Source organism: Sus scrofa, chromosome 3 (genome assembly GCF_054392235.1).
Source record: "Sus scrofa isolate SSC_HxYL_T2T_F1_AM1 chromosome 3, Sscrofa_HxYL_maternal_Yorkshire_Landrace_v2.0, whole genome shotgun sequence".
NCBI classification, from domain to species: Eukaryota; Metazoa; Chordata; class Mammalia; order Artiodactyla; family Suidae; genus Sus; species Sus scrofa.
In genome coordinates this window covers 64,994,378-65,022,035 of record NC_139385.1, presented here as the reverse complement: position 1 = coordinate 65,022,035, position 27,658 = coordinate 64,994,378, and the positions used below count along the sequence as shown (strand labels likewise).

Sequence of the window (27,658 nt, the reverse complement as noted above, 5' to 3'; positions counted from 1 at the left end):
TTTGATCTGGTCTCTTCATTTTTTAGATGAAGGAAAACTGGCCCAAAGAAGAGAAATGGCTTATCCCAAGTCTCAAAACCACAGAGTTATAGCCCAGGATTCAAGGTCAGGTCTCCAGCTCGGCCATCTTTCTGCCTCAGCACACAACCTCTCATTCTTGACCCCTGTGGGCGAGTCATTAGGCAAGGGCTGCTTTTCCCTCTGCTTCCTAATGACAAACATGCTGCAGAAGGCACAGATGGTAGAGGTCTCAGCTTTCCTGTTTCCAAAGCACGTTAAGTAAATGAATGAAACAGAAGCTGCAGACTCAAGGACTGCGGCAATCCTTTTTTTTTTTTTTTTTTTAGGTCCGCACCTGCAGCATATGGACGCTCCCAGGCTCGGGATCGAATCAGAGCTGCAACAGCAGGCTATGCCATAGTCACAGCAATGCAGCATCCAACTCACTGAGCCAGGCCAGGGATCAAACCCACATCCTCACGGACATTGTGTCAAGTCCTTAACCCACTGAGTTCCCATTGTAATGAGAACTTCCCAACAGCTTTTTGATGAAGTAGTCACCCTCCAAATTGCTTTGCCCTGGCTGGCAAGATAATACCCAGGACAAAAGCAGATCCCTTTGGACAGGTAGCAGAATGCATGACCATGGATATTCAGTGGTACACAGCATTCTGTTTCCCTGAAACCCCTGTGGTTTAGAGGAAGAACATCAAAACAAATCCAGGAAACGCTGGTGTGTGTCCAGTTCCTAAAGCTGCCCAGGAGATGGGCCACGGGGAAGAATCCAGGAATGGAGCAGTTCAGTGAACACATAAGGACAATTCAGTAACAGGTCTCATTAACAGACTAAGGACTAAATAGACCAGAGTCTTTACACCAAGATTCCAGCAAGAAAGTTCACTGTAATCATCTCAGGCTACTTCCCTTTTATTTCTCACCCATGATTTATAATAAGTCTAATCAAAGCAACATACATGTGGTGGCCAAGGTATAAAAAGAAATAAGATGTAGCAATAAGATGAAAGCTGTGGTAATCTGGCCTGAAATTGGTTCTACTCATGCATTTTTTTCCCCCTGAATATCCAAAAACTAGGAAAATCTACATGCTTGGCATTTGGAAAGTTCTAGAAATGGAGAAGAAACAGCCCCGAACACTGGAAGATGGATGGGTGCTCTAGAAATGGACAGCTGTGATATACTTGAAGAGGTTTTGCTGGAAAAAACTGCCTTGATTTGTCACTGCAAGGGGGTGAAATTTCTTTCATGGAAGCCTGCCCCATATCCTTGTTATAGGAGATAGTCAAGACCAAACACTGGCTGTGGGTAACTCAGCTGGCATCCCTTCAAAATGGCATTCTTTAAATATTTTTTCAACATTTTCTAAGTGGGGGCAGAGAGAAGAGATTGTCTATGAATAAAACTGTATATCTCTTCCTTTATGTTCAGAAGAAAGGATGTATTATATACCTGTGAAAAACATAAATGCACCGGATAATTAGAGATGATTTTATTTGTGCTCTTACAAGAGAAAGAACATTCTTTTTTTTTTAATTTATTTTTTAATTTTTGCTTTTTGGGGCTGCACCGATGGCACATGGAAGTTCCCAGGCTAAGGGTTGAATTAGAGCTACAGCTGCAGGCCTACATCACAGCCATAGCAATGGGAGATCTGAGACGCATCTGTAACCTACACCACAGCTCACAGCAACACTGGATCTCTGGCCCACTGAGTGAGGCCAGGGACTGAACCCTCATCCTCATGGATACTAGTCAGATTTGTTTCCACTGTACCATGATGGGAACTCCTGAGAAAGAACATTCTTAATGGGGAACTCCTCAATGGAAAGGAAGGGAGCCTAGTTTTATAGAGGCAGGAGGACGAGGAGATAAATCATGGGGCCTGTATCATCCAGAGAGTGCCAGTGAGCCTTATGGAAGTCCAGCAGAGGAGAGAGATTCTATGCAAGTTGAGTCTGCATAAAAAGTGGGGGACAAGTTCCCGTTATGGCTTAGCAGGTTAAGAACCTGACATAGTGTCCAGGAGTTTGTGGTTTGATCCCTGGCCTTGCTCAGTGGGTTAAGGATCAGGCAGTGGCTCAAGCTGCAGTGTAAGTCACAGACACAGCTTGGCTCTGGTGTTGTGTGGCTATGGTGTAGGTCGGCAGCTATAGCTCTGACTTGACCCCTAGCCTGGGAACCTCCATGTGCCACGGGAGCGGCTCAAGAAAAGGCAAAAAGACAAAAAAAAAAAAAAAAAAAAAAAAAAAGTGAGGGAATTTTGAAGTACAAAGAGATGGGAGGACTTCTTTTTTGGTGGTGGTAGTAGTGGGTGGCCATGCCCACGGCATAGGAAGGTTCCCAAGGTAGGGGTCAGTCGAGTCAGAGCTGCAGCTGCCAGCCTACACCACAGGCCACAGCAACATCAGATGTGAGCCACATCTGTAACCTATGCTGCAGCTCACCTGTAACCCACTGAGCAGGGCCAGGGATCGATCCCTCGTCCTCATGGATACTAGTTGGGTTTGTTACCACTGAATCACAATGGGAACTCTAGGGGGAGGACTTCTTACCAGTTCCTTTTTTCCCACAAGCACAGGACTCGCAATATCACCATGCCCCAAACAGCAACATCTGTATTTTTTTAGAGTTGTCTTCTGCATCCCCATTTCTCTGTTTTAATCACTGGGCAGCATAAGTCACTCAAACTCACAAAGACCTGCTCACATCATCTGCACATGCTCTTCCTTCCAGCCTGTATGTGGCCAACCCTGCCTACTTCTCTGTACTTCTGGTTCTCCAATTTTGCTATTTTCTGGATCTGGCAATTGCATGGCAAAACTATTAAAGAGTCAACATTACAGATGATAAAAGGAATCGCTCACTGGACATTAGGCATTATCTTGGGTGACTGTCAGCTGGTTGGTCTGAGGTTCAGGGCTGGGTCTGTGCGAGTCTGTTCAGGACGGTTATTGCGATGAGCAGTGCAAAGGTTCTCTCTAGAAATACGCTGGCACTGCTGAAGAAGGATGGCTGGTCAATTGCGTGTTTTTTGGTTTCTTTTTTTCCTTCAATGAGGACATTCTACGTTTTGCCAGTTATGTGAAGAATCCTTTGTACAAGCTGGCATTGATGGGCACCATACTTACCGTTTATTCCAATGATTTCTTAAATCATTATCGAGATATAATGCACCAACCATAAAATTCACCCCTGTATTTTTTTATTATTTATTTATTATCTTTTTAGGGCTGCACCCATGGCATAGGAGGTTCCCAGGCTAGGGGTTCAATGCCACAGCCACAGCAACTCCAGATCCTTAACCCACTGAGCGAGGCCTACACCACAGCTCACAGCCCCGCCAGATCCTTAACCCACTGAGTGAGGCCAGGGATCGAACCCACATCCTAATGGATACTAGTCAGATTTGTTTCCGCTGAGCCACGACGGGAACTCCAAATTCACCCCTTTAAAATGTATAATTCAGAGTCCCTGGTGGCCTAGCATCGAAGGATGCGGCGTTGTCATTGCTGTGACTCAGGTTCAATCCCTGGCCCAGGGAACTTATGCATGCCAAAAAAAGAAATTGTATAATTCAGTGTGCAACCACGACTACCATTTAATTCCAAACATTTTTTTGTTGTTTTATTTATTTCCCATTTTTTATATTGAAGTATAATTGATTTCCAATGTTGTGTTAGTTTTACATGTACCTCAAAATGATTCAGTTATAGATACATATGCGTATATTTTCAGTTATATGTACATATGTGTATATATTCTTTTTCAGATTCTTTTCCCTTGTAGGTTTTTACAAAATATTGATTAGAGTTCCCTGTGCTATATAGCAGGACCTTGTTGGTTATCTAGTTTATGTACAGTTGTGTGTATCTGTTAAGCCCCAACTCCTATTTTGTTCCTCTCCTCCCCTAATGCCAGAACATTTTTAATCACCTCAAAAAGAAACACTTACCCTACTGCCCCTTCTCCCCAGCCCCTGGCAACCATTAATCTATTTTTCTGTCTCTATAGATTTACCTTTTCTGGACATTTCATATAAATGGAACCATAGCATATACGGCTGCTTCTGGTGTGTATTTGGCTTCTTTCACCTAGCATAACCTTTCAAGGCTCATCCGTGTTGTACCGTATATTAATACTTCATTTCTTTTTTCTTTCTTTTTTTTTTTTTTTTGTCTCTTTGCCATTGAGCCGCTCTCGTGGCATATGGAAGTTCCCAGGCTAGGGGTCCAGTCAGAGCTGTAGCTGTTGGCTTACACCAGAGCCACAGCAACACGGGATCCAAGCCACGTCTGCGACCTACACCACAGCTCATGGCAACGCTCTGATCCTTAACCCACTGAGCAAGGCCAGGGATGGAACCCACAACCTCATGGTTCCTAGTCGGATTCGTTAACCACTGAGCCATGATGGGAACTCCAGTACTTCATTTCTTTTTATGGCCAAATACTACTTCATTGTATGGGTATACCACGTTTTATTTATCCATTCATTGGTGGGTGGATACTTGGATTATGTCCAACTTTTGGCTATTATGAATCATACTGTGAAGAACGTTTCTATACAAATGTTTGCATAGATGTATGTTTTCGTTGGGGGAGGGGTAAACAGCCAGGAGTAGCATTTCTGAGTTGTAGGGTAATTCTCTGCTTAGCTTTTTGAGGAACTGCCAAACTATTCCCCAAAGCAGCTGTACTGTTTCACATTCCCACCAGCAAGGCATGAGGTTCCGACTTCTCTACATCCTTGCTGACACCTGTTCCTGCCCACCCTCCTGAACCTAGAATCCTAGTGGGTATGAAGTGGCATCTCTCTGTGGTTTTGACTGGCACTTCCCCCACGACTAATGACCTCAGCATCTTTTCCTGTGCTACTTGGCCTTTTGTTTATCTTCTCTGGAGAGAGAAAATTCTCATGTCTGAGTTGGGTTATTTGTCTTGATTGCTGAGTTGTAAGTGTTCTTATATATTCTGGGTACTAATCCTTTATCAGATATGTAATTTGCAAATCTTTTCTCTCCTGTTGTGGTTGTTTTCTCACTTTTTTAATGGAGTTCTTTGAAGCTTAATTTTGATGAATTTCAGTTTATCTATTTTCTGCTTTATTTATGTGTGGCATATGGAGGTTCCCAGGCTCCCTAGGATCCAATGCAGGATCCAAGCTGTGTCTGCAACCTACACCACAGCTCACGGCAACACTGGATCCTTAACCCACCGATTGAGGCCAGGGATCAAACCTGCGTCCTCATGGATGCTAGTCTGACTCGTTTCCCTGGGATGGGAATTCCCTTTTCTGCTTTTATTGCTCGTACTTCAAATGATGTTTTGTACCACTTGGAGCTTCTTGCCCCCAGGCAGTTGGCTGACTTGATCTGCCCCAGGCTGGGGCCTTGAAACCTCTGGAAGACATAAACATGCAATGTATACTGCTGTAATTACCGTCTTTCTCTTCAAAGATGGCAACACTCTGAGCACTGGCTCAGAAACCTCCAAAGACACACTTCAGGGCAACAGGGCGAACCTTCTTCCTGTTTGAAGTTTCAAAACCTTTACCATTTTTAAGTCCCCTAGAAGGAAAGGTTTGATGACACATCTGTGGTACTGGCCATACACAATTTTAGAAACACTGCTTGACTGGCTTGCAGCTTCTGAATAGGCATCAGTGTTGGTTGAGGACACTGGGTAAGAAAAAGCCCCGAGGGCCCTCCACCTTCACTCCTGGACCAGCTCCATCTCTCCTCCCAGCCCCGCCCTCTTTGTGGAGCCGGGAAAAGCAGCATCTGCTTCTTCCCTGCACCTGTATCGCCATCACTCATGTGTACTTCTAGGAAAAAACTGAGGACCGTTCAGACCATCACAGACCAAAAACATTTTACATTTTTATTTCAGCCGAGACAACATTTGACAGGAGCCATTGAGCCCGAGGGGTCTAGATGGCTGTCCTAAAGACCAGGTCAGCAGGACCCTACCTAGCATGGGCACCTGGTCCAGAACAGGCCAAACAGGTTCCTGGGAAAGGGACACAGCCAGTGCATGAAGGCAGCCCACCTGTGGCCGTTGCCATTTACAGGCTGGACAGGCAGGAGAAATGGAGGGGAGGTAATGCTAGTGGTAAATATTTGATGTTTTCCCAGAAAGAAAACCAGATCTTGGTATGGTTAGGGCATCAGGTGACAGCCTGAGCTCTGCGGTCTAAGGACATAAATAGCCTGAAAGACACTTTAATATTTTACACCAAAAAAATCAATAACTCCCTCCTGAGCCCATAGGCTGCTATTATGCTTCATTAAAGTGTATTTAAAGCCTTTTCAACATCAAGTGGTGTTGCAAGGGCGAGTAAAAACCGCTGGGTATGAGAGGATGAGAAAGAAAGCCAGGAATAGGAGATGGAGTGATTTAGAAAGCGGCTGGGTGTGGTTGGCACCTGGAGTGCTGGGAGTCAGGTGGGAGGTGTGGTTCCCGGGTGGAGCACAGGCCTGGCGCGGATCTGCAGAGGGAGCGCCCCCCAACGGCAGGGCTGGTCCTCAGCAGCCAAGCAGGAGGCAAAGAGCACCCACCTGGGAGCCAAAACCTGGCTTTGTCTCTGTGTGACCCTGTACAGGCGGGCCGAGTCCTAGACCCATCCCCCACTCCCCACCTCCAAGCAGAGCCTGCTCGCTCCACTGGGTCCAGGATTGTGGGGCAACCTGGAAACAGCTGAGCGGGATGCAGGGCGTGGTCCCCGCCCCACTGCTGTGTGCCGGTCCTTCTTTTTCTGTTGGGGCACCGCCATTCCCCCATCCCTTTCTGCGGGTCCGCTGCCCAGCGCTGCAGCCCTGGCGTCAGAGGCGGCAGTTTCTCCTTCCAGGCTCCACCTCCGAGTCAGGAGCAGGCTCCAAGGCTTGGTCCACTCAGCTGGAAACATCCATCTGCCCACCAGAGTGGTTGTGCCAATAGAGCAAGGTAACAAGTAGGTGTGAAGGCACTGCTGGCCACAAGCAGACCCTGCCTCAAACACTGTTAACTGTTTTATCTGCTGGTCCCAAAGCTAACTGAAGAGGGAGTTTCAAAGAGCTAGGGATGGGAGTTCCTTGGTGGCTCAGTGAGTGCAGGATCTGGCGGTGTCAGTGCTGTGGCTCTGGTTATTGCTCTGGCAGGGGTTCTGTCCCTTGCCAGGAATTTCCACGTGCTGCCAACTCAGCCAAACAACAACAGCAAAAATCAAAGAGCTGGTGATGGATATTGAGTGTGTTCAGGGTTGTGAGAAAACAGGTCTCCCATGGCAGGCATTCTCTCTGCTGCCTAGGACAGCTTCAGCACAGAAGGTGAGCCTTCCAGATGCTTCTCTTTCTCCTACAGATATTTCCCAAACAGGCTTTCCCCCCTCCCCCATTGTTGCAGATGATCATGTTTCTTTGTCAGAGGCTGAGCAGTCTTTTCCCACGTGTCTACTCAGGGACCTGGTATTTCCCCATCACTGTACAAGGTAAACCAGTAGAATCCTTTAGGGTTCAAAAATGAATACTGCAACCCAAATCTGACTGGCTCGGTCGTCACCCTACATCCTGAGGCCAAGTTTGTACAGTTGTGTGTTTGTAAAAAAAAAAAAAAACCAGGCCCACTGAAAAGTGTCCCCAAATTTGGACAGGGTTTCAAGGAGAGGAAAAGGAAAAGGTTCCACTTATATCACCCTGAAAACCATCAGAGAAAATCTGCTGTCGCATCTCTCACCCGAGGTTCCACTTCCCAAGGCAGTCCTGCATCTCTCCTAGTCCAGCCCTGCCTCCTCCACCCTCCCGCCGCTCCCCACCTTCTATGCACTCCTTGCTACTCTCCCCACCCCCGCCCCCCAGGTTCTGTCTACACCCTCTGCTCCTTTGCATCCTATCCTCAAACCTGCTCAGGACAACAAAGCTTCTCCCTCAGGCTACACCCAGAAGAAGGCAGAAAAGGGAAAATTAATCAAGGGATGGTAAATATAAATTCACCTTTAATAGTTCCTTCCTTCCTTCCTCCTTTCTTTCTTTCTTTCTTTGTCTTTTTAGGGCCGCATCCGTGGCACATGGAGATTCCCAGGCTAGGAGTCAAATCGGAACTGTAGCTGCCGGCCTACACCACAGCCACAGCAATGCCAGATCCAAGCCACATCCATGACCTATGTACACCACAGCTCACAGCTGGATCCTTAACCCACTGAGCAAGGCCAGGGATGGGACCTGTGTCCTCATGGATACTTGTCCAATTCGCTTCCACTGAGCCGTGACAGGAACGCCTGTTTAATAGTTTCTGTATTAAGCACATCTGCTAAGATTTATTTTCCTCTTTTCTAGTAGCAAAGTAGCAAGAAATGAAAGTCTCCTGTCTGGTTGGGGAAATGTCATTGACTATTTCTCTCTCGTTAAGTTCCCCACCGGCCTGGGAAAAATATTCTCAGAATGTCTAAAACGAAATTTAGTTTTTACTTTGCTTCGAAGATAAGTAGCATTGTAAAAAAATGCAGAGGAGTTGAATTTTATATAAGATATATTTTTCCTAAGGATCGCATTTACTTTAAAATGTGCATAATTCAGAACTAATAATAAAGAGTATTTTTGTTTAGCACCTAAAGTGTGACAATTCTCCCTGGGTCTAATAGCGCAAGGCACTGACTGCCTTTGTTTTGGGTCATCTTTCTAAGAATTCAGAGTGAAATGAACCACATGGGAAAAGGGTATGACTAAAGCCATCCTTCTCTGTAACAAAGGTCAGATACACCTGTTGTCTGCTCTAAAAGATGTGGGTTGCCACAAGCTCAGGGGCCTTCTCCTGCAGTGTAACTCACTGTGGTGCAGGGGTTACCTGGCTGTCTCTGTGCCACCCTGGGAGCTGGGGCTCTGGAAACTGGCACAGATGCTGTTTCTGTGAATAATAAACCATCCTCCAGCTCTGACCCAGGAGTCCCCTTCTCCACTAGAACCATGCAACAGGTGGAGGTTACCTTGTAAGGCAAAATCCCAGACCCATCACAGCTCATGGCCAGGTGATGCTCTCCCAGAGAACCTTGAGTAAATGAAGTTCATGGTTCACCAGCTTGGAAGTGGTGAATCCAAGGTCCCCTCCCACTTGAACCCAGGGGCAGGGTCTCCACTGGACACACAGTTAATGATGGACCAGCCCAAGGCGTGGTGCCTGCCCCCAGAGCTGCTATTGGGAACATCGATGGACATTAAGGCTGCTTTAATTTACTGTATTTTGAAGGCCAGTAGATTGATATCTATTATGTTTGGTACATTTTTCTGTTAAAAGGAATTCTATGACTTAAATCTTCTCTGTGAGGGCAGAAGTGCCCATCCTGGTCTGCAGTTGTGTTAACGTGGGGAGGGCCTTCATCCTTAGAATGATGGACTGAAGGTGAATAGGAGAGGTGGGGTTGAACCTCGTATGATGGGAAAGCCGAGATGCAGAGCCGATTCTGCAGAAAGTACAGGGATGCTCTGCTTTCCTCTGGCTCCTCCTGGCATTTTCCATTAGGAAGAAGAGAGCTAGGCAAATGCTAAAGACAGATAAGACTTAAAGAAATTGTTTAAAAAATTAATGGGAGTTCCTTGGTGGCTCAGCAGATTAAGGATCAGGCATTGTCACTGCTGTGGCTCAGGTTGCTGCTGTGGCGTGGGTTGGATGCCTGGCCCTGGAACTTCCACATGCTGTGGGCCTGGCCAAAAAGAGAAAATAAATAAAAATTAAAAATTTCAAATCAAGTCAGGCTGGTAGAAAGAGAAAAGAGATTCTTTTAAACCCAGATATAGACTCTCAGTTTTCAGTATGTCTTTGGCGTAGAGAGATTCCTTGGATACATGAGCATATTTATTAGTTTAGCCTTTTTAGAATAGGAGAGGTGGGATGGAAGAAGAAGAAATATACCCTGGAGATTACAATTTTATTTATTTAATTTATTTTTTTGTACGGCCGCAACCTGTGGCATGTGAAATTTCCCAGGTCAGGAGTCGAATCCATGCTGCATCTGCAACCTGCACCGCAGCTTGCAGCAACTTGGGATCCTTTAACCTATTGATCGAGGCCAGGAATTGAACCAGAATCCTCACAGAAACAACGTGGCGACTTGCTGAGCCACAACAGGAACTCCAACAATTGTATTTATTTTTTATTTCTTAGCCTGGTGACAAGCATGGAAGTGCTTATTACAGTAATATGTATAATTCTTTGTATGACTACAGTGTTTTTTTTTTAAAGTCGGTGATTAGAAATAGCTAAAATTCATTCATAAAAATATTTCACGCAACATAGATTTATATTTGTTTCATCAGACTGGGGTTGGTGTTTATATTGGGAATCACTACATAACTCTTAGTTCTGGCCAATCTTCTGTTTTTGCTTCATTTTAAATAAAAGCAAGCAAAATGATGAGTTCATTTAAGGGCCAGGGCTTTAGGGCCTGGTTGGTGACATCTGAACAGTTTCTGATGCCATCTAGTGGAAATGACGTGCACAACTGTTGGGAGAAGTGCTCAGAGTTTAGAAATAACCCCAAGAGCTCTAAAAAAGACTGATAACTGGGCCCCAGTGGTTATGAATTGATTGATCTCGGGTGTGGCATGGGCATCAGGACTTTTTAAAAAGCTCTCCAGGGAGTTCCCACTGTGGTACAGCAAATTAAGGATCTGGCAATGTCTCTGCATAGGTACAGGCTCCATCCCCAGCCCAGAACAGTGGGTTAAGGATCCAGTGTTGCCACAGTAACAACAAAAGCAACAACGACAACAAAAGTAAAAAGCTCCTCAGGAGTTCCCTGGTGGCTCAGCAGGTTAAGGATCTGGTGTTGTGGCTTTGGTTACTATTGTGGTGTGTGTTTGATCCCTGGCCTGGGAACTTCCACTGTACTGACAAGACATTTATTCCTTCCTTCAACCAGCAAGTTTTTTTTTTTTTGCTTTTTTAGGGCCACACCCGAGGCATGTGGAGGTTCCCAGGCTAGGGGTCCAATCGCAGCTGTAGCTGTCAGCCTACACCACAGCCACAGCAACGCAGATCTGATCTGCATCTGTGACCTACATCACAGCTCACGGCAACGCCAGATCCTTAACCCCCTGAGCCACAACAGGAACTCCCAGCAAATATTTATTGAGCATAGAATAAATAAATAAATAAATATTAATATTTAAATATTAAATAATATTTAAACATTTAATATTAAATAAATAATATTTAAATATTTAATATTTATTTATTCTATACTGAGTACTCTTCCAGGTCCTAGAAAAGAAATTAAGACACTCAAGATCTTAAGACCTGCAAAGATCTTGTGCTTGAGGAAGGGTTCTGTGCTTAGATTCAGAAATGTCTCAGATCACAGCATCTAGGCACTGAGCTCTGTGTTTGGACCGGTGGTGCTAGGTTTCGAGAAAGGGCTGAAAGTCTGTTCTGCTTAGCACCCTCCCAGTGGCAACAGCAGGTCAGGTCCTGGAAGTTGTGGTACTGGTGTGTTGACAGGTATCTGGTGGGGGAGAGAGGGCTTCTTGGCTCTGCAGAGCCTCCTGGTCACAACATCAGGACTCTCGTGCATTCTTGTCAATAGACCTTTACTGAACACTCCATTGGGTCAGGCACCGGCTAAGAGCTGCAGACCTAGCAGTGCAGAAGGGTGTGTACCTGCTTCACATCGGGGCAGTCTAGTTGATGATATAGGCAATTACAGGACATGGTTGGGCCACTCATCTTTCACCTGTCCCCTTATTTAGAGCCACTCTCCACATTCCTGGACCTGCCCTCAACTGCAGGAACACGGGTATAGTCTCCTGTGGACCATATGACAATCTCCCTGGGCACCTGGCTTCCACTGGGTTTCGCCATCGCATAGCTCCAGCAGGAGATCAAGCGGGTAGAAAACTAGGGTGTTTGGGGTGTTTCTTTTGCTGGCTCAGAGGAAGGGTGTGAGTTCTTAGATGACCCTTTCCTTCCAGCTTCTGACAATTCCTCCCTCTGTCTCTTTGGGCTCAAAGGTGATAACAGCTCCACCAGATTATTGCCGATAAGCTTTGTGACTCCCAGCATCCTACCCCTAGAGTTACATGATTTGAACATGGCATCTGCTTTTTTTTTTTTTTTTTTTTTTTTTTTTTTTTTTTTTTTTTATCTTTTTGCTATTTCTTTGGGCCGCTCCTGCGGCATATGGAGGTTCCCAGGCTAGGGGTCGAATTGGAGCTGTAGCCACTGGCCTACGCCAGAGCCACAGCAACGCTGGATCCGAGCCTCATCTGCAACCTACACCACAGCTCACGGCAACGCCGGATCGTTAACCCACTGAGCAAGGGCAGGGACCGAACCTGAAACCTCATGGTTCCTAGTCGGATTCGTTAACCACTGCGCCACGACGGGAACTCCGCATCTGCTTCTTGTTGGGACCTTGGCCAGAGCAACTCTGGCAAGTGTGACATCAGGACCTGCTCAGAACCTAGCACCACCGTGGGGTTGTAGCTTGTTATGAGGGTATGGGAAGGGGTAGGGTGAAGCAGGAGTGGTGGGGTAACTTTGGTTTTGTCGTGATTTGATTGGCTAATGTTACCTTATTAGTCAGTTATCTTGTGGTTTAAAAGCCAGAAACAGTTTGGATTGTCTAAAGCAGGGGTCAGGAAATTGCTACCCAGGCCATATCTGTGGGTTTGGAAGGCAAAGTTTTATTGGAACCTAGCCCACACCCCTTCATTTACATGTTGTCTCTGGCTGCTTTGGCATTACAGCGGCAGTATTACCAACCCAGGTCCTTGGACTCTTTAATCAGCGGAAATTGGTAATAGGCCAGAAGAGGAATTCAGGCAAGGCTTGATCAGGATTCATGCTGCAGTAAGAGGAAGTGAAAACCAGTAACAAGTGCCCTTGCTCGTTTCCCAAGGGGGATGGAGCTGGTTTCTTAAATGGGGCAAAAGTGGAGGTGGATCGGTGGGTCTGGTCAGAGGGGTGGCTTAGGTGGTCTGCCTACCCCTTGGTGGTGCCATGTGCAGGGATCATGAGCAGTGCCCTGTTTTGGCTCTGGGCACCTCGGAAGCAGCAGTTGGTTTGTGGCCTTTGTTATCTTATTGTTCACAATTGCCCCAGCAACCCACCTGTGTAGTTATTTTTAGTCCATCATAGTTTCTGTGTATTTTATTGCTGGCCAAGACATTTGTCCAGGCACAAGCACTGCAGCAAAAGATCCCAGGTCCCAGCCTGTCTCAGCAAGGCCAAGTAGTCATGACAGCTATGGTATGGCCCACAGTGCCTAAAATATTTACTCTCTGGCTCTTTCCAGAAACAGGTTGCTGATCCCTGATCTAAGGTGGCAGTTCTCAAAGTGTAGTCCATGGAAATTTGCAGGGGTTATCTGAGACCCTTTTAGGAGGTAGGTGAGGTCAAAATTATTTTCATAATAAGTGTAAGCCATTTGCCTTTTTTACCGTGTTGACACTTGCACTGATGGTGCAATAGCAACGTTGGGTGAACTTGCTGGTCTTTAGTGCGTATCAGGGCAGCAGCACTAAGAAGCTGTAGCAGGATTTCCTGTCGTGGCACAGTGGAAACGAATCCGACAGGAACCATGAGGTTGTGGGTTTGATCCCTGGCCTCGCTCAGTGGGTTGAGGATCCATTACTGTGAGCTGTGGTGTAGGTTGCAGACGTGGCTCAGATCCCCAGTTGCTGTAGCTGTGGTGTAGGCCGGCAGCTATAGCTCCGATTCGACCCTTAGCCTGGGAACCTCCATATGCTGCGGGTACAGCCCTAAAAAAGAGACAAAAAAAAAAGAAGAAGTTGTAGCAGTTGTACTCTTCACAGCTATGTTAAAAAGGAATGAAGGTTAGTTAGTTTCAGTTTCACTTAAGAACGTCCTTGATGGAAGTTCCCATTGTGGCTAAGCGGTAATGAACCCAACTAGGATCCATGAGGACGCAGGTTCGATCCCTGGCCTCACTCAATGGGTTAAGGATCCAGAGTTGCCATGAGCTGCGGTGTAGATCGAAGATGTGGCTCGGATCCCCTGTTGCTGAGGCTGTGGTGTAGGCTGGCAGCTGTAGCTCCAATTCAACCCCTAGCCTGGAATTTCCGTATACTGTGGGTGTGGCCCTAAAAAAAAATAATTAAAAAAAAAAAAGGAATGTCCTTGATGGAGTTCCCTGATGGCCCAGCAGGTTAAGTATCTACTGCTATCACTGCTGTGGCTCAGGTTACTCCTGTGGCATGGGTTTGATCCCTGGCCTGGGGACTTCACAAGCCAGTAAAATCATTGATTTTCTTCACTCTCATGCCTTGAGCACGTGCCTTTTTAAATCTTCTGTCTCACAAAATAAGAAATATATATAAAGCACTCATGCTGCATCCACAGTTGTCTCCCAGAAAAGCACTTTAGCTTTTTTTTTATATGAATTTTGAGCTGAATTAGCCACTTTTTTTTTTTCATGCAACAGCTTTTTTACTTGGGAGAATGATTAGCAAACTGTGGTCGTTTAGATCAGGTACTTAGCAAACATGTTCTTGAAAATGAACAAAGTGAGCCTGTCATTTAAAGATTAGTATTTGTTGCCAATGGTAAAATTTGAGCATTCTCATGAAAATTAGAGTTTTAGAAAACTTGCGTCTGCTTCTGTAAGGTTCACAGCATTTCAATACTTAAAATACTTTTCTGATGAGATCAGTGATATTAACAAATGTGATTTTTTTATAGGGTATAATGACATGTGTTGACATTTGACTATGGCAGTGAGCAATATTTTCCAAATAATTAATGCATAATAATTCTCAAGTCATCCCTGGTAAAAAAAATCTACACAGGAGTTCCCAATGTGGCTCTACGGATTAAGAACCCAACATAGTATCCGTGAGGATGCGGATTTGATCCCTGGCCTCACTCAGTGGGTTAAGGATCTGGCATTGCCACAAGCTGTGGCATAGATCACAGATTTGGCTTGTATCCAGCATCGCTGAGGCTCTAGCTGCAGCTCCAATTTGACCCGTAGCCCAGGAACTTCCATATGCCTGGTGTGCGGCCCTAAAAAATGGAGGAGGGGAAGAATTGCCACAATTATGTAAAAAGGCTATCAAAATATCCCTCCCTTTTCAATTCAGTATCTGAGTGAGGCTGGTTTGTCTGCACAAGCATCAAGCAAAGAAACACATTCCAACAGATTCAGTACAGAAGCAGATAGGAGTGTTAAGTTCTCTGCAGTTAAGCCAGATGTTAAGACACTCGTAAAAACCTAATGCTACTCTTTTTATGAAATATTTTCATTTAGGAAACTATAGCCATTTTCACTGTTATTTTTAAGAGAATAAGCATTTTAACATTTTACCAGTCTTAATTTTTTTGGCCATGCCTACTGCATGTGGAAGATCCTGAGCCAGGGATCAAACCCACGCCACAGCAGTGAGCTAGGCCGCTGCAGTGACAATGCCAGATCCTTAACCTGTGTCCTCCCAGATGCTGGATCAGGTTCTTAACCCACTGAGCCACAATGGGAACTCCATCATCTTCTTTATAATGACCCTCTGAAGTCAGTATTTTTTTTTCCTATTTTTTTTCCCCAGCCACCCCAGCAGCATATGGAAGTTCCCAGGCCAGGCATCAAATCCAAGCTGGAGCTGCAGCCTATGCCACAGCTGCAGCAACTCCAGATCCTTAACCCACTGTGCTACAGTGGGAGTTGGTATTATTAGACCTGTCACTTATAAATCAGGAAATCAAGACACAGATCTCAGTGCACAAAGCTGGTAACCAGTGTGGGGACTGAGACCCCGCTAGCTAGCTTCAGGTCCTATGCACTCACCTGCGACACCAGGTGCTCTGGACACAAGTCTCCTCTCCTTTCCTGACAAACTGAGATTGTTCTTGAAAACCCCGTGTCACTATTTATCCCCCTGCCTGTGCCAAAAGATCCGCACTGGACCTCTTACCAAATTACATTTGGTCACTTTGAATGAGTTCCAACACAATTAAACGAACACAAGGGCCATCAAAAAGTCCAAAACTATCTTCCGAGGGGGAATTGGAAACCACTAAGCCCTAACATCTTCATTTGCTTCCCCTCGTGAGTTCCCAGGTCCCAGTTTATAGTTTAGAGCTGTTTTCAATTCTGTTAATGCCATTAATGAACTAAAGGCACCCCCGGGTCTCTTCAGCCAGATCACTTATTGCTGTAGGAACAAAAAGGGCACAGAGGTCCTCTACCTTCATAGGTTCAGCCGTTGTCATTGGAAGGATTGAGAAATGCTTGGAATTAATTTCACGTCAGATGTATTAAAGTAATCTAAAGGCTAAAATAAAAGTCTTGTTTGAAGGAGATGAACAAGAAAGCCACGGTTATGCTTAAAAATCTGCAAAGAAAAGTTCCCGTCGTGGCGCATTGGAAACAAATCTGACTAGCATCCACGAGGATGTGGGTTCGATCCCTCGCCTCGCTCAGTGCGTTTAGGATCCAGTGTTGCCATGAGCTGTGGTGTAGGTTGCAGATGTGACTCGGATCTGGTGTTGCTGTGGTTGTGGCATAGGCTGGCAGCTACAGCTCTGATTCAGCCCCTAGCCTGGAACCTCCATATGCTGTGAATGCAGCCCTTAAAAAAAAAAAAAAAAAAAAAGAAACCTAAAAAAGATTAATTAATTAATTAATTAAGTTGCTTTTTAGGGCCACACCCAAGGCATATGGAGGTTCCCAGGCTAGGGGTCTAATCAGAGCTACATCCACTGGCCTACACCACAGCCACCGTCGTGCAGGATCCAAGCCACGTCTGCAACCTACACCACAGCTCATGGCAACGCCAGATCCTTAACCCACTGAACAAGGCCAGGGATCGAAAGTGCAACTTCGTGGTTCCTAGTTGGATTCTTTTCTACTGAGCCATTATGGGAACTCCCACAAAAAAAGATTAATTTAAAAAAACAAAAGAGTTCCCGTCGTGGCTCAGTGGGTTAAGAACCAGACACCAGTGTCCATGAGGAAGCCACCTTCTTCCTTTTTGCTTTTTCCAGTTTTTCTTAAAGAACCATGTGGGAGGGATAAGAAATAGACCAATGGCAAGGGCACCTCAGGGAGACTTCAGATGCTTTGCCTTGTGTTTCACAGTGATCCATGCAGAACGTGGATCGAAGCTGCTGTCATCCTGGGAAGGAGCAGGTGGAGTCTCAGGAGGAAGACAAAGGAGAAGGAACGCCTGCCATCGTCCCTTTCAGCTGGGAAATGGAGGCAACTTCAGAAAGATCTCCCAGGTGGGTGTCTGAGTAAAAAAGACAGATTCAGAGTTCCTGTCGTGGCTCAGCAGTTAACGAACCTGACTAGGATCCCTGAGGATAGAGGTTCGATCCCCGGCCTTGCTCAGTGGGTTAAGGATCTGGTGTTGCTGTGGCTGTGGTGCAGACTGGTGGCTACAGCTCCAATTCGACCCCTAGCCTGGGAACCTCCATATACCATGGGTTCAGCCCTAAAACGACAAAAAAAAAAAAAAAACAGATTGCAGTCATACATTTAGAATGGATATTTTCTATCTCTCAGTGCAGTTTTTTCCATCCTAAAAATCATACATGTTTATTTGGAAGTCATGTGAATGCAAAAGGGAAAGGTAAATATCTAAAGACAACCACTCTTTACAGATTTAAGTGTACCTACAGAGTACATTTATTTTACTTTTTTTTTTTTTTTTTTTTTTTTCACTTTTTGCTTTTTAGGGCTGCACCAATGGCACATGGAAGTTCCCAGGCTATGGGTGGAGTTACAGCTGCAGCATCTGTTCTACACCGTAGCCACAGCAACTTGGGATCCGAGCCTTGTTTGCAACCTACAGCACAGCTCATAGCAATGCCAGATCCTTAACTCATTGAGTGAGGGCAGAGATCAAACCTACATCCTCATGGATACTAGTCGGGTTCGTTACCAATGAGCCATGATGGGAGCTCCTATTTTGCTTTTTATATTTGGCATTATGTCATAGGAATGTTGCTGTATTTTAAATTTTTATTTTGAAATAACTTCAGATTCACAGGAAATTGTGCGCGCGCACACACACACACACACACACACGCAGGGAGAGTTCCTGTGTACTCTTTACCCAGTTTCCCCAGTGGAAGCATCTTGTGTAACTGTGGTACACAGTCAAGATTACAGTGTTACAGTGTACAAATATCGTTGTAATGTAGTTTTATCCCAGGGCACATCTATGTAGCCACCATCCCAATTAAGATACAGAAATCTGGAGTTCCTGTTGTGGCTCAGGTAACAAACCTGACTGGTATCCATGAGGATGTGGGTTCGATCCCTGGCCTCGCTCAGTGAGTTAAGGATCCGACGTTGCCATGAGCTGTGGTGTACATTACAGACGAGGCTTGGATCTGGTGTGGCTGTGGCTGTGGCTGTGGTGTAGGCCAGCAGCCATAGCTCCAATTCGGCCCTTAGCCTGGGAACTTCCATATGCTTTGGGTGTGGCCCTAAAAAGAAAGAAGACAAAAAGAAAGATACAGAACTCTTCCATCACCGCAGAGCTCCCTCATGCTACCCTTTTAGTCACACCCATCTCTCTGCCCTCCACCATCCCTAACCTCTGGAAACCACTCATCTATTTTTCATTTCCAAAAATTTGCCTTTTCAAGAATACCCTAGAGATGGGATCAGAAGTACATGGTTTTTTGAAATTGGATTTTTTTCCTTGTGATCCGTCCAAAATGTGACATATATCAATAGTCTGTTCAGGAGTTCCCATCGTGGCGCAGCAGAAACAAATCCGACTGGGAACTAAGAGGTTTCGGGGTCAATCCCTGGCCTCACTCAGCGGGTTAAGGATCTGGTGTTGCCATGAGCTGTGGTGTAGGTCGCAGATGCAGCTCAGATCTGGCGTGGCTGTGGCTGTGGCTGTGTCTGTGGTATAGGCTGGCAACTGTAGCTTGGATGAGACCCCTAGCCTGGGAACTTCCATATGCCTTGGGTGCGGCCCTAAAAAAAAAAAAAAAAAAGTCCGTTCATTTTTGCTGAGAAGTATTCCATGTATGGCTTTACCATATTTGGTTGACTGTGGGACAGCACGGGTTTGAACTGTGTGGGTCTACTTATGTTTGGGTTTTCCCCCCAATAACCGTAGTACCTATATTTTCATTTTATAGATCTTCAAAGTGTGAAGAAAAGTCTGATGAGTGATCACAGTATGTGGAATCAGAAGAACCAGGGTCGCAGTCCTGATTCTATCTAGACTGTTTCAGCTTCTTGCTCCTGGGTGAGTCATTTATCAATTCCTTTGTTTTTGAGGCAGAGGTAGCGATGGGCAGATTTTCAGTTGCATCAGGGGGTGGCACCCCTCATCTTCATTGTTCCAGGGCCAACTATAATTTTAAATGGTTGGTAAACAGCATTTACAATGACTGATGTGATCATTCCACTGGTAGAGGTGCTGTCAATTTCCTTACTGTTGTCTTATTATTGGACATTTAAGTGTTCTTGATGAAAATAAAGGTTCCTGACTAACTTGTCCAAAAAGGCTTTCCTGATTCTGATTTCCTTAAGATAGACTTTCAGGAGTGGAATTATTTATTAAGGATATTAATTTTTTTTTCGTCTTTTTAGGGCCGCACCTGTGGCATGTGGAGGTTCCCAGGCTAGAGGTCGAATCAGAGCTGTAGCCACCGGCCTACACCACAGCTCACAGCAACCCTGGATCCTTAACCCACTGAATGAGGCCAGGGATCGAACCTGCATCCTCATGGATGCTAGTCAGATTAGTTTCTGCCAAGCCATGATGGGAACTCCAGGATATTAATTTCTTTCAGCCTCTTAATGCATATTACCAAAATTACTTTTCCAAAAGGTTTGCATGTTTATGTCACCCCACCTACCAGCCATTTAGAGATTGAGATGTGTTCCTAAATTATAGGCTGAATAATAGATGTGTAACTTGCTTTTGCTCAAAAGCCGCCTCAGTATTCATAGGAGAAACCGATGAGCCCTGTTGTGTCCAAGGTGTACTTAGTTTGGTCTGTGTGATCAAAGCTTATCCTGGTGTCCTGCTGCCCACAGTGACCTTCATGACATGAAGCAAAACATCACATCCATGCTGGGTACCGTGGTGGCCAGGAGGCCCCTGCATGATTTGATATGTGCCTCCTCTGGATTTTTGTTGGCTGCCTAAGAGAGATTGATCCCTGAAGAAGAAAAAGAGAATCAGTATGCCTTCGTGGCTCTGTGGATTAAGGATCTGACATTGTCACTGCTGTGGCTCTGGTTACAGCTGTGGCATAGGTTCGATACCTGCAGAACTTCCACATGCCACAGGCATGGCCAAAAAAACCTCAGATCTGGAAGAACAAAGCTGGAGGTATCATGCTCCCTGATTTCAGACTATAGTACAAAGCTATACTAAATCATCAGTTTGGTATTAGCATAAAAACAAATACTAGATCAGTGGAACAGAATAGAGAGCCGAGAAATAAACCCACATGTATGTGGTCAATTAACTTATGATAAAGGAACCAAAACATACTATATGAAAAGGACACTCTCTTTAGTCAATGGTGTTGGGAAAATTGGACAGATATGCGAAAGAAGAAACTATTGTCTTACACTATACACAAAAAATTAACTCAAAGTGGCTTAAAGGGAATTCCTGTTGTGGTACAGTGGAATCGAACCCAACTAGTATCCATGAGGATGCAGGTTTGATCCCTGGCCTTGTTCGGTGGGTTAAGGATCTGGCATTGCCATGAGCTGTGGTATAGGTTGAAGACATGGCTCTGATCCTATGTTGCTGTGGCTGGCAATTGTAGCTCTGATTCGACCCCTAGCCTGGGAACTTCCATATGGCAGGTGTGGCCCTAAAAAGCAAAAAAAAAAAAAAAGAAAAGTGGCTTAAAGACTTGAATGTAAGGCCTGAAGCCATAAAATTCCTTGAAGAAAATATAGGCAATAAGCTCCTTAGTCTTGGCATTGAATTTTTTTCTTTTTTGTCTTTTTGCCATTTCTTGGGCCACTCCTGCGGCATATGGAGGTTCCCAGGCTAGGGATCTAATTGGAGCTATAGCTGCCAGCCTACGCCAGAGCCACAGCAACTTGGGATCTGAGCTGCATCTGCAACTTATACCACAGCTCACAGCAACAATGGATCATTAACCCACTGAGCAAGGCCAGGGATCGAACCCGCAAACCTCATGGTTCCTAGTCGGATTCGCTAACCACTGCGCCACGATGGGAACTCTGGCATTGAATTTTTTGATCTGGCACCCAAAGCAAAGGCAGCAAAAGCAGAAATAAACAAGTGGGATTGCATCCAACTAAAAAGCTTCTGCACAGCAAAGGAAACCATCAACAAAATGAAAAGGCAGCTTATGAGATGGGAGAAAATATTTGCAAATCACATATCTGATAAAAGGTGAATATGATATCCAAACTATATAAAGAACTCAGACAATAGCAAAAAACAAAAAAATGATTAAAAGTGAGCAGAAGACATAAATAGACATTTTCCACAGAAGACATAGAGATGACCAGCAGGCACAGAGAAAATATTTAACATCACCAATTATCAGGGAAATGCAACTCAAAACCACGAGATAGCACCTCGCACCTGTTAGAATGGCTACTCTCAAAGAGACAAGAAATAGCAAGTGATGGGAGTTCCTGCTGTGGCACTATGGATGAAGAATCTGACTGCCAGCAGCTCTGGGCACTTCGGAGGCGAGGGTTCAATCCCTAGCCTGGTGCAGCGGGTTAAAGGATCCAGCGTTGCTGCAGCTGTGGCTCAGATTCAATCCCTGGCCCGGGAACTTCTGTATGCTACAAATTTAGCCATTAAATTAAAAATAAAGAAGAACTAAAAGAGGAAATAACAAGTGCTTGGCAAGGAAATGGAGCAAAGGGAACCTTTGTACACTTGGTAGGAATGCAAATTGGTGCAGCTACTGTGGGAAACAGTAAAAAGCTTCCTCAAAAAAATTAAAAATAGAACTACCATATGATTGAGCTATATGAGCTATATTGAGCCATTCTACTTCTGGGTATTTATGCAAAGAAAATGAAAACACTAATTTGAAAAGATATATGCACCCCATGTTCACTGCAACATTATTTGCAATACCCAAGATATGGAAAGAACTTAAATGTTTATATATATGTATATGTGTGTGTGTGTGTTTATATATATATGATAGACTACTACTCAGCTATAAAAAAAGAAGGAAATCTTGCCATTTGTGAAAACATGGGTGGACCTTGAGGATATTATGCTAAGTGAAGTAAGTCAGACAAAGACAAATACTGTATGATTTCATTTATACGTGAAGTTAAAACTCATAAATACAGCGAATAGATTGGTGGCTATCAGAGGGGGTGGGGTGGGCAAAATAGGTGAAAGAGGTTAATTGTATAATGATAGATGGTTATTAGCCTTACTGCGGGGGTCCCTTGTAGTGTATACAAAGATTGAATTATTATGTGTACACCTGAAACTAATAGAATATTATATACCAATTTCATCTCAATAATGAAAAGCTCATATCTGGGAGGACAAATGACTGGCACGAATATACATGCCAATGACATGTTGAGCCCGTCAATGGCAACAGGCAGCTGGGGGATCCATCTTCAGGACTGACCTGTAGTTTGAATTAAATCCACTGGTATCATTAGTGACATTAATGAGCTAACCTCATGGGCGAAAGTTGAATCCTAAAGGCACCTCATTCATGTGATACAGAGATCTCTGAAATACTGACATTCCTTGTAGTATAAACATGGAACAATTTTGGCCAAGGATGCTATGCTCTTACCTTCCTGTGGTCAGTGTTGTAAACTTCCCACCCTTGTGCCAGAACATACTGAAGGCTGTAGTCCAGAGAACTGCTGTAAGCTCTGAGTGCCAGAACCTGGAGCCAGCGGGGATGACTGTCACCCCTAGGTGACCTTAGTCCAGAGTCAAGTCTAAAGGAACCTGGCGGGTCAGGGCCCCTGGCCAGCACCCAACATACCAGCTCTGCTAAAAGAAGGCAGTGGCTCAAAACAGGGTTGGTTGTCTTCCTGGTCAACCTAGGAGATCCACATGGACCCAGAAAGGGAAAATTGGAACTAAGGAGTTAGGGTTTGTTGTTCAGCACAAGTTAATGCAACATTCTTCACAGAAAGCCAGCTCTGTTGGTGGGTTGCAGTGAATGAAGTTTACAAGCCAGGAAAGCATAGTCCATCAGCAGAGACAGCCAGCTTGGTCTCATCTCCCATGATGTTAAGGTGCGTAGCTGCAGGAGTCAGCAGTTAGACATCCTCAGGACTGAAGTGGCTGGGCTTTATCCATGTTGAACATAAACATAGGGAGTTCCCATTGTGGCTTACCAGGCTAAGAGCCCAACTAGTGTCCATGAGGATGCAGGTTCAATCCCTGGCCTCACTCAGTGGGTTAAGGATGCTTCATTGCCACAAGCTGCAGTGGTAGATCACAGATGCAGCTCAGATCTGGCATTGCTGCAGCTGTGGCATAGGCCAGTGGCAATGGTTCCAATTTGACCTGTAGCCTGGGAACTTCCATATGCCATGGGTGCAGCCCTAGAAAGACAAAAAGAAAAAGAAAAGAAATCAATAAATTGGACCTCACCAAAAACAAACAAACAAACAAACAAAAAAACAACAACAAAAAAACCAAAAAGTATAAACATAAAGTTCTATGGGTATTGATACAACAAGTTTGGCAGCAGGAAGTCAGAAACTTAGTCATGGGAAACCATTCATTAACAGTAGGAAACAATCACAGAGTGGCAAAAAATAGCCACATTACTTGTACCTGAGGACTCATGTACAGAATATATCAAGAGTTCCTACAAATCAATATGAAAAAGTCAGACAGTAGAATACAAAAGTGGACCAAAGCCTTTCATGGGAACTCTACAACAGAGAATACCAAATGTTCAGTGACAAAGGGAGAAGTGCTGAACTTCCTTAGTCACCAGGGAAGTGAGAATTAAGAGCACAGGGTAATGGCACCACATACCCGCTGGGATGGCTGAAAGGAGAAGGAAAGTATTGATTGTTGGCCTGAGAAAAAACTTATTCCCTGAGGACTTCTGTGTTCCAGAGGTGTAGCTTTGCAATTCCCCAATTCTGGCAGACCCCCAATGGGCATCCTACAATTTAAATCAATTCTGACACTACCCTTCTGGAGTTAGCATCAGACCCCATAGCTTAAGGGCTCAGTCCCACAAGACTGCCTCCCGCCCCCCATAGTACACATAGCAATTGCAAGTCCTGGTTGTTTGCTTGGACTTTGAATCAACTGGCTATAAATCAGAAGTTTCTGTGACCCCTTCTTTGGGTTCACATTTGCCAGGATAGTTTGTAGAACTCCAGAAAACAGTTTACTTTGTCCTTCTGGTTTATTACAAAGGGTATTTCAAAGGACACAAGTAAACAGCCAGATGGAAGAGATGCTTGGAGCACAGTACATGGGAAGGGGATGGAGCTTCTACGCCCTCTGCAGGTGTGCCAGCCTTCCAGCACCTCCATGTGTGCACCAACTTGGGAAGCTCTCAGAGACCTGTCCTTTTGGGTTTTTTATGAAGGCTTCATTGATTAAATAATTGTCATTGGTCATTAATTCAACCTCCAGCCCCTCGCCCCTCCCCTGAGATTGGGGATGAGGAGGCTGAAAGTTCTAACTCTTTAATCACCTGGTTGGTTCCCCTGGCAACCAGCCTCCATCCTTCTGGGCTTTCCAAAAGTCATTTCATTAACATAAATGCCAGTGTGGTTGTATTCTAAGAGTTTTAGGAGCTTTGTTCCCGGAATGGGGACAAAGACTGAGCAATATTTCTCATTGTAAATCACCATGTCATGCTTGGTGACCATGTCTTAGAGAGCTAATGAAAATATGATTTGGTACAATCAACTTTGGACAACTGTTGGGCAGAAGTTATTGAAGTTGAACATATGTGGAGCCTGTGACCCAGGAATTCTACCCCTGGGTATACAGTCAAGAAAAGTGAGTGCTAACATCCACAAAAAGAGATTTACTTGAATGTTCATAGCTTCTCTATTCATTACACCCCAAACTGGAAACTACCTAAATGCCCACCAACAATAGAATTGGTAAAGAAGTTCATGAATATTCACACAATGGACTACTGTGTTAGTTGTACCACAAACTGGGTGGCTTAAAAAAAAAAAAAACCCAGAAATTTATTTTACCATAGTTTTGAAGGCTAGCAGTCTGAAATCAAAGTGATGCCTGAAAACTTGGGTTTGCCTCCTGGTGGATGTCAAGCCAAAAGACACAATCAAGCCAAAGATGGGGAGAAGGAAGGATTTATTAATGCTTTGCAGTCATTGAGGAGAACACCAAGGCTCTTTCCCAAAGCAGTGCATCCTAGAATGCCAAATTGGGGAAGTTTTGAGCTAAGGGTGCGTGCACATTCATTATGGGGCTTGAGCAGAGGAGAATGCAGCATAGAATTGGGGCCAAGCTCCACAGAGTCCATGCTAGTTGACTGAAGTCATGAGGGTCAATATCATTCCTCTACTTGGGCCTGTGTCAGACTGTTACATATATTCCTGGAGGAGGAACTAGGACTCTGCTGAACTAGTGTCTCTTTGCCTTTGCTCCTGCATTCCCTTACCTCCCTTAAGATCATTAATTACTGCAGGCCTGTGTGGGACTTCAAGGCCTCTTCAAGGAGACGGAACTCAAAAGCCTCTGGCCAAGACAAGAATTACCAAACCCTTATTATCACCCCACCTGTCTCATTGTAACACCCCTCCCTAACTCTGAGCAACCTGTCCTACTCCTTCCTGCCCCTACTAGGAAAGGTATGGGACTCACTCCTCACCCTGCCCCATAGGGGCTTTATACACCCCCACCAACCAGCAAGTATATTCAAGGACCCCTCTTTCTCCAGTCCGTCAGGAGGTCAGCAGGTGTATTGCAAAACCTCCTCTCCCTGGGCTATAAAAACAGACATGACCATGGGCCTGAGGTCAGCTCTCCCTGATCATTAGGAAGTCTCTCTCTCAATGAACTCCTCTTTCTTTTCACCCTGCTATAGCTGGAAAATTCGTTTTCCAACCCACATGCAGGAACCATGACAACCTGTCCAAGGACAAGCATCATGGCCACGTTAGATCATAAAATGCTTAGACCAAAATGGCTTCTTTTATGTCAAGAAAGCTATGCCTGCTTCCCTTTCTCCAGGGACACCCTACCCTACCTACTTACAAAGGCATTGGCAGGGTCCTGCCCAAGACCTCTAGAGGAGTATCCCTCCTGTCTCTTCCAGCTTCTGGTGGCTCCAGGTGTTCCTCGGCTTGTGGCCACATCACTCCAGTCTCTCATGGTCACTGCAGTGACTGACTCATCCCTGTGACTTTGGTAGGAGCTGCCTGTTCAGTTGTCTGCCTTTCATTTCGAGCTTCCTGGGATTCTTATAGCCAAGTAAGAGACAATCTCCTTGCCTCTTACCAAAGTTACTGCTCACTTTGTCACAGGTTGAACTGTCCCCTGTCTCCCCATCCCCACCCCCCAAATTCCTGAGTTTGAACCCCCAGTTAGAAAGTGACTATATTGTAACTGAGTTAAAATGAGGTCATTAGGGTGGGACCTAATCCACTGTAACTGAGTTAAAATGAGGTCATTAGGGTGGGACCTAATCCACTGTGATTGATGATGTCCTTAGAAGAAGAGATTAGAACACAGATGGGGGGAATAGCTTGTAAAGATACAGGGAGAAGATGGCCATGTACAAACCAAGGTGTGAGGTCTCAGAAGAAAGTGACCTGGAGTTCCCCCATGGTGCAGCAGGTTAAGGATCCGGTGTTGTAACTCCAGCAGTTCAGGTTGCTGCTGTGGAGCAGGTTCATTCCCTGGCTTGGGAACTTCCACCTGCTGTGGGCATGGCCCCCAGAAGAAAAGAAACTGACCCTGTGACATGTTCTAATGTATAGAAAGGTGAGAAACAAATTTCTTTTGTTTAAGCCCCCAGCCTATGGTATTTTGTTAGGACAGCCCTAGCAAAGGAATACACATTCCAAGCACTTTTGAAAGGAAAATCCCTTGCTGTAATGCCCAGAAAAGAGACAAAGAGAGTGGTGGGAGAAAAGCATGTGGATTTCTATGCAAGGATGAAAATGGAGTAAGGGAGCAGACATTTGGCAAGATTTCAGCTCAGATTTGAAAGCTAAATATCCATTAACTTCAGCTCCCTGCAAGTCAGCTAGGAAGGAGCACATGACCAGAAAAGTTTCCAAAGCAGTAACAGGAGTTTCCTGGTGGCTCAGCAGGTTAAGGATCTGGAGTTATCACTGTGGTGGCGCAGGTTCAATCCCTGGCCCTGGCACTTTAGCATGCTGCAGGCACAGCCAAAAAAAAAAAAAAAAAAAAATCTGAGAAGAAATTCTAAAAAATATAAATAAATAAAGCAGTGTCACAAAAATCAAGTTTTCAGCAGCCACTTGCCCTCTAACCTACATCATTCTTGTATGAACCCCAGCTGCAAGACTTACTCTCATGGGAGAGTAACAACAGGGGTGAAAAATAGCAAAACTGTAAAAGGTACAATAATTAAAAAATATAGGGAATTCCCGTCATGGCTCTGTGGAAGCGAATCTGACTAGCATCCATGAGGATATGGGTTTGATCCCTGGCCTCATTCAGTGAGTTAAGGATTTAGTGTTGCCATGAGCTGTGGTGTAGGCCAGTGGC

At 45.0% G+C, this 27,658-nt stretch overlaps 1 protein-coding gene across 9 annotated transcripts in view; it reads left to right on the top strand.

Annotated features, from left to right (window-relative positions):
- Positions 1 to 27,658, top strand: part of CNOT11 (CCR4-NOT transcription complex subunit 11) — an 84,318-nt gene that overhangs the window by 36,599 nt on the left and 20,061 nt on the right. For 4 of the 9 annotated variants that reach the window (XM_085018638.1, XM_085018636.1, XM_085018640.1 and 1 more), the window contains 3 exons: positions 13,279 to 13,368; positions 17,077 to 17,219; positions 19,101 to 19,210. The gene's annotated coding sequence lies outside the window, so the exon portion shown is untranslated. Of the gene's footprint in view, positions 1 to 1,093; positions 2,036 to 2,280; positions 4,088 to 12,730; positions 12,834 to 13,278; positions 13,369 to 17,076; positions 17,220 to 19,100; positions 19,211 to 27,658 lie in introns of those variants that run through there. The other 5 variants (XM_085018643.1, XM_085018642.1, XM_085018644.1 and 2 more) reach the window with 5 other exon arrangements.